Source organism: Physeter macrocephalus, chromosome 18, assembly GCF_002837175.3.
Source record: "Physeter macrocephalus isolate SW-GA chromosome 18, ASM283717v5, whole genome shotgun sequence".
In the NCBI taxonomy this organism is placed as follows: Eukaryota; Metazoa; Chordata; class Mammalia; order Artiodactyla; family Physeteridae; genus Physeter; species Physeter macrocephalus.
The window spans coordinates 61006473-61013908 of NC_041231.1; the positions used below are offsets into that span (position 1 = coordinate 61006473).

Sequence of the window (7436 nt, forward strand, 5' to 3'; positions counted from 1 at the left end):
GAAGGGAGGAAGAAAGGGAGGAAGGAAGGGAGGAAGGAAGGAAGGAAGAAAGGAGGGAAGAAAGGAAGAAAGAAAGGAAGAAGACAAAATAAAGTAGTATAAAATATAGTTATTAAAATAAAAAATAATTATTAAGAAGAAACATTTTATTAAAAAAAAACAAAAAACGGGTCGGTCAGAACCCTAGGACAAATGGTGAAAGCAAAGCTATACAGACAAAATCTCACACAGCAGCACACACATATACCCTCACAAAAAGAAAAAAAGGGGAAAATAATAATATATCTTGCTTCCAATGTCCACCTCCTCAACTTGGGATATTTTGCTGTCTATTCAGGTTTTCCACAGATGCAGGAAACTTCGAGTTGATTGTGGAGCTTTAATCTGCTGCTTCTGAGGCTGCTGGGAGAGACCTCCCCCTCTCCTCTTCGTTCGCACAGCTCCTGGGGTTCAGCTTTGGACTTGGCCCCGCCTCTGCGCGTAGGTCGTCCGAGGGCGTCTGCTCTTTGCTGGTTTGGTGGTGCTGAACTCTCTCAGCTTTTGCTTGTCTGTAAAGCAAAAGCTTGTCGCTCAGACAGGACAGAGTTAAAGGAGCAGCTGATTCGGGGGCTCTGGCACAGGCCGGGGGGAGGGAGGGGCACGGATGCGGGGTGAGCCCGCGGCGGCAGAGGCCGGCATGATGCTGCACCAGCCCGAGGCGCGCTGCGCGTTCTCCCGGGGAAGCTGTTCCTGGATCCCGGGACCCTGGTACTGGAGTGACCTGTGCTTGCACACAGGCCTCTTGGTGGTGGCAGTAGCAACCCTAGCATCCCACACCCGTCTCTGGTGTCCGCGCCGACAGCCGCGGCTCGCGCCCGTTTCTGGAGCTCCTTTAGGCGGTGCGCTTAATCCCCTCTCCTCGCGCCCCAGGAAGCAAAGAGGCAAGAAAAAGTCTCCTGTCTCTTCGGCAGCTCCACGCCCGTTTCTGGAGCTCCTTTAAACAGCGTGCTTAAACCCCTCTCCTCGCGCACCGGGAAGCAAAGAGGGAAGAAAAGGTCTCTTGCCTCTTCGGCAGCTCCAGACTTCTCCCGGACTCCCTCCCGGCTAGCCGTGGTGCACTAACCCCTTCAGGCTGTTTTCACGCTGCCAACTCCAGACCTCTCCCTGGGATCCGACCGAAGCCCGAGCCTCAGCTCCCAGCCCCTGCCTGCTCCGGCGGGTGAGCAGACAAGCCTCTCGGGCTGGTGAGTGCTGGTCGGCACCCATCCTCTGTGCGGGAATCTCTCCGCTTTGCCCTCCACACCCTGTTGTTGCACTCTCCTCCGCGGCTCTGAAGTTCCCCCCTCTGCCACCTGCAGTCTCCGCCCGTGAAGGGGCTTCTAGTGTGTGGGAACCTTTCCTCCTTCACAGCTCCCTCCCACTGGTGCAGGTCCCGTCCCTATTCTTTCGTCTCTGTTTATTCTTTTTTCTTTTGCCCTACCCAGGTACGTGGGGTGTTTCTTGCCTTTTGGGAGGTCTGAGGTCTTCTGCCAGCGTTCAGTGGGTGTTCTGTAGGAGCAGTTCCACGTGTAGATGTATTTCTGATGTATCTGTGAGGAGGAAGGTGATCTCCGCCTCTTACTCTTCTGCCGTCTTCTCTCTCCTCCTCTCCTGGCATATTTAAACTGTGATCACAGAAACAATTGGAAATTCAGATATAAGACCTGGTGAGTGAGTAAGTATAGGAGCAAGAGAGACGTGTCAGAGATTTCAGGCCTAGGAAGTGGGGAAGATGTGATGTCATCTGCGGTTTGGGATATCCCAGATGGGGTGTGAAGAGGCAGGTGCTTCATAGGGCTGGGGGTGAATCCCCAGACAAAGACTGGGGCTTTCTGGCTTGGCTGTGAACTTGGGAGTTTCTGACAGACATGTGGTGGATGAAAGCTCATGTGGAGAGGAATGGGAACACCTTATATCTGTGCAGTATTTCCAAGTGCTTCTCATCTATTATCATAGTTTTGTTTGAGCAACCCCTGCAAAAAGTAAGTTTGTAGGCCATTTTTTTGAGAACACAGAGTAGTGAGTGATGTGACCAATGTCGCACCGATAGCAAACAACAGAGCAAGAATCTAGGGTCTCAATCACACATCTTTTCCATCTGAAAGTTGACAGCTTCAGGCTGTAGCATAAAGTTGCTACAGTCTTTAACATTTTTGGTATCATTTGTTCTACTAAAGGAGAGGGTTTTTACCCTTTTTAATATGTGCTATATATAAAATGTTTTCTGTTGTCATTTTTTAATTTCTATTTTAGCACATGAATGCTGTTATGACCACATTTTCTGAAATAAAACCTTTTCCTCCACTCCAAATATGGTCACAGATGTGGAAAGAGTAATTAAAACATTAATACTGCTACCAGAATTTTCTAAATAGCCGAACAATATTAGATTTTTTTCCTCTTTAAGAGTACTTCTTGACCATCAGTGATTTTGCAGACAGCTGTCCAAGTTTCTGCCATTATCTCAATTAACTGGAGTGAGTAGAGTCATTGTGAGTGCCACTCCTTGGTTTTTTGCCTTTCAAAATCAGTGGCATTTTTATAGAAACAGGATAATTTCTATGTAGCATTAGAACTAAAAGTCAAAGTATTATTTTAGATAGTAAGTTGGTCAAAGTTTATGTATGCCAAAATTATAGTGAGCTCCCAAAAATATTGAAACACTATGCTATTTCTACCAGTTTTCTCCATTGCACTATAGAGAAATGGAAAGGTTATAGCAAGCCATGTAGCTTTTGCATAGTTCTTAAAAACACTTTGTAAGCTTAGCCCTCTCATTTGTCAGTAGTACTACTGTATCGAGAGGACAGATAGATAAATATACTCATACATATGCATATATGTCTATATATGTATCGAAATATACATCTCCATCTGTCTACAGTGATAAACCACACAAAATCTTTGCTCTCATGAATCTTGCATTCTGGTTAGGAATTACAGACCCCAATACGTAAATGAATATTAAGTAAATAAAAACAAAGAAAGTAATTTCAGGTTGAAAGATAGTAAGAATTAAATAAATATAATAGGAGAGTATTGAGGAAAGGGATGAGTTTTTGATAGTATGGTCAAGAAAGACCTTTCTGAAAACCCAGGTCATGTATGGCCTTTTATGCCTGGTAGGAGTTTGGTCTTTATTCTTAGTATCTATCAGAAGCCTTTAAAGAATTTTAACCTTTAAGTAGTGATATCTGCTTTAGGTCTTTCAAAGATCATTGTGACTCTGGTATGGAGAATTATGTTTTGGAGGGTAGTGATGGCTGTGGGGAGTCTGCTTAGAAAGTATAGTTCAGTAGCCTGGATGAGAGTTCGTGGTGTCCTGGACTAGGTGATAGTGGTTGTATTAATTAAACATTATTGTGTAACCAATTACCACAAAGCTTAGTGGCTTAAGACAACAAACATTTATTTTCTCACCATTTCAAGGGACAGGAATCCAGCAGCAGCTTAGCTGGATGATTCTGGCTCAGGGTCTCTCATGAGGCTTCAGTCAAGCTGTCAGCCAGGGCTGCATCATCTGAAGCCTTGACTTGGCCTGGAAGTCCACTTCCAAGAAGGCTCACTCACAAGATGGGCAATTAGTTCTGGCTTTTGGCTGGAGCTTGGCCTCTCATTCACCAGGACCCCTCTTCTCTATGTGGCCTCTTCAGCAGAATAGCCTGGACTAGGCAAATATTTCTTGACTATAACATCAAGGGACTTCCCTGGTGGTCCAGTGGTTAAGTCTCCATGCTCCCAATGCAGGCGGCCCAGGTTCGATCCCTTGTTGGGGAACTAAGATCCCATATACTGCAACTAAGCCTGCGTGCTCTAGAGCCCACACAACACAACTAGAAAGCCAGCACGCTGCAACTAGGGAGGCCCACGTGCCACAAAGAAGACCCAGCACAGCCAGAATAAGATAAATAAATGAAAATAAACTATAACATCAAAACCATAATATATATATATATAAATTAATTCAGTGAACTTCATTAAAGTTTAAAACTTCCGTTCTATGAAAGATATTACTAAGGGAATGAAAAAACAAGTTGAAGACAAGGAGAAAATATTTGTAGATCATCTATCTGACAAAGAATTAGTATCAATAATACAAATAATAAGAAAGCTCAGTAATAAGAAAACAAACAACCCCATGAAAAACTGGGCCTAATTTTGAACAAGCACTTCACTAAAGAAGACACACAGATGGCAAATAAGTACATTAAAAATGTTCAGCACCATTAGTCATTAGGGAAATGCAAATGAAAGCTATACTGAGCTACCACTACATACTAGTTAAAATGGCTAATTAAAAAACCCCTGATAACTTCAAATGCTGGTGAGGAGGCAGAAGCAACTAGAACTCTCACACATTTCTGGTGAGAACACAATGGAAAATAGTTTTGCTTGGTAGTTTTTTATGAAATTAAACATACACTTGTCATAGGATCCAGTAATCCCACTCTAAGGAATCTATCAAAGAGAAATAAAAAATTATCTTTGCACAAAAAATTGTATGCAATTATTGTACTTACTTGGACCTGTAGTACAATCTTGAATAGGAATGGTGAGAGTGGACATCCTTGCCTTTTTTTCTTTGTATCCTTGAGTTTATACTACCTTGTCTTAATTATTATAGCCTTGTAATAATTCTTAATATACTATAGAAAACTCTGTCCTCTTTTATATTAAAATCCATGGCTCCTCTTGGCAGTTTCTATTTCTATTTGAATTTTATACTCAATTTGTGAAGTTCTGCCCAAAATATTAAGACATATGATTGGAATTACACAAATTAGTTTAAGAAGAATGAAATCTATATAATATTGAAAATCCCAATCCATGAATTTGGACTTTCTCTCCATTAATTTTAGTCTTCTTTAATGACTGTAACAAAATTTTATAATTTTCCCTGCATAGGTCTTTCATGTCCTTTGTCCTATTATTCCTAGATATTTGTTCCTATGATTGTATTGTAATTAGTATGTTTTCTTTCTTTTTTTTTTTTTGAAAGGAAAGAAAACTAATGTTTTCTGATTTATTTTTAAAATTCAGTTATCAAGGTACATTAAAAATGTTTTTATATGATAATCTCTTCAAAATATCTATCAATATATTAACAAGACAGCTATATCTTTTATTTCTTTTTTATTTTTCTTCTTTGCTTTAATTGAGATATAATTGACCTACAACATTGTATTAGTTTCAGGTGTGTAACATAAGGATTCGATATTTATTATATACTGTGAAATGATCACCATAAGTCAAGATAACATCCAGCCTTGTTTTTTTGATCTTAAGGGAAAGACATTCAATCTTTTAACATTAACTAGAAAGTTAGCTGTAGGTTTTTCATAGATGCCCTTTATCAGGTTAAGGAAATGCCTGTTTATTTTCCACTTTGCTGAAAGGAATAGATATTGAATTTTCTCAAATTCTTCTTATACAACTATTGAGATGTTCATTTGATTTCCTTCTCTAATGTTCTGATCTGGTGAACTATATTGATTAATTTTTAAATGTTGGATCAACATTGTATTTTTGGTATAAACCCCACTTGGTTATTATGTGTTATCCTTTTTAATATATCCCTAGATTGGATTTACTTATTTTTTGTATCTATTCTCATGGGGAATACTGTTCTGTGCTTTTCTTTTCTTGTAATGTCTTTGTCTGGACTTGTTCAGGGTAATGTTGACTTCATAAAATGAGTTGGGAAGTGTTCTCTCCTCTTCTATTTTCTGGTAGAGTTTATGCATAACTGATATTTATCCCTTAAGTGTTTGGTTGAATTTGTAAATAAAATGGTTTGGGCCTGATTTTTCTTTGTTGACAGTATTATATTCTGTTTTGATAAGAATTTGGGGCTTTAGAATTGAGCAACCTCAAATTCATGTCTAACTCTGTTCATTTCTCCCGGAGAAACCCTGAGCAAGGTACTCATTCTCTTTGAGCCTCAGTTTCCTCATCTATAAAATGGGTGGTTGTGAAGATTAAATAGCGATATACATCAGTTGATTATCACTATGCTATACTACATTTGCATATGTTAACTTATTCAGTTTTTAATATTATAATACTACTATATATATTATTACAATCCCTATTTTACAGATAAGAAAACTATTGCAAAGAGAGATTAAATAACTTGCCCAGGGTTACTTAGGTAGCACATAATGAAGCCAGGATTTGAACTGAGCCTGTTTGGTTCCAGAGTCCTTGCCTTTAAGCATAACAGGCACTAACCATAATAATTCCTATTGCACTGTGAGCATTAAAATAGACTGGGCTTCCCTGGTGGCTCAGTGGTTGAGAGACCGCCTGCCGATGCAGGGGACGCGGGTTTGTGCCCCGGTCCGGGAGGATCCCACATGCCGCGGAGCGGCTGGGCCCGTGAGCCATGGCCGCTGGGCCTGCGCGTCCGGACCCTGTGCTCCGCAGCGGGAGGGGCCACAACAGTGAGAGGCCCGCGTACCGGAAAAAAAAAAATAATAATAAAATAAAATAAAATAGACAATATATGTAAGCAGCTAAATCTGTGCTAGTTCAAGGTTGTTGTTTTGTAAATGGATATTGTTATTAATAGCATGAATTAATATTACTTTGAAGTCAAGGTACTTCAGAATATTTTCAACCTGTCAAAGATACTTTAGTATAGATAATCAAATACTTTTTATTAAAATTCATTACAGTGAAATTCCATACATATTTAGTACACTTAAAAAAGTGATATTGTGAACATCAAACTTTATTAGGAATAGCAACTTGAATTTTTGCCCTGGTTCAACACTGTCTTTTTGTTTAATTCTAGTAATTAAACCTCTTGAAATGTTTGTAAATCCATACAGTGATAATAGGAATAATATCTGTTTCTACCACTTTGATCTAAGTTATTGAGTGGCTTAAAAAAGAGAAGTATGTGAAGGTGCTTTGAAAAATATACTAGTGCTAATATTAAATATAAGTATTTAGTGTTCTAGTTTAAAAATTAGAATCCATTGTATTAACATAATTATATTATTATATAAGTATTTTGAGATGATTGTGAACATTGTTATTTACTATGACTTCGTACAAATAGATACCATTAATTTCAGGTTTTCAGACCTTCATGGTGATTATTTAGGCTTACCATATTTGTTTACTTCTTTAGCCAGATGAGGTGATGACTGCCATATGCCAAAACATTAGATTCATTTTATTTATTTGAAAATTATAAAGGGTAATCTAAAAAAGTAGAATCACAAGTTCAATAAGTACTTTGTCCTATCTTCCAGTCAGAAAGACTTATTTTAATATTTTTTAGTGAAACCTCATTATGTCAATATATATAGCATAATGACCTAATGTATGTACACCATTAATGAAGGCTGGGAGTGGTTCAGAAGATTGGCGCATGGGGCATTTTTTTTTTTTTTTTTTTTTTTTTTTTT

At 39.1% G+C, this 7436-nt stretch overlaps 1 protein-coding gene across 1 annotated transcript in view; it reads left to right on the plus strand.

Annotated features, from left to right (window-relative positions):
• Window positions 1–7436, plus strand: part of NEK10 (NIMA related kinase 10) — a 325365-nt gene that overhangs the window by 123609 nt on the left and 194320 nt on the right. The window lies entirely within an intron of this gene.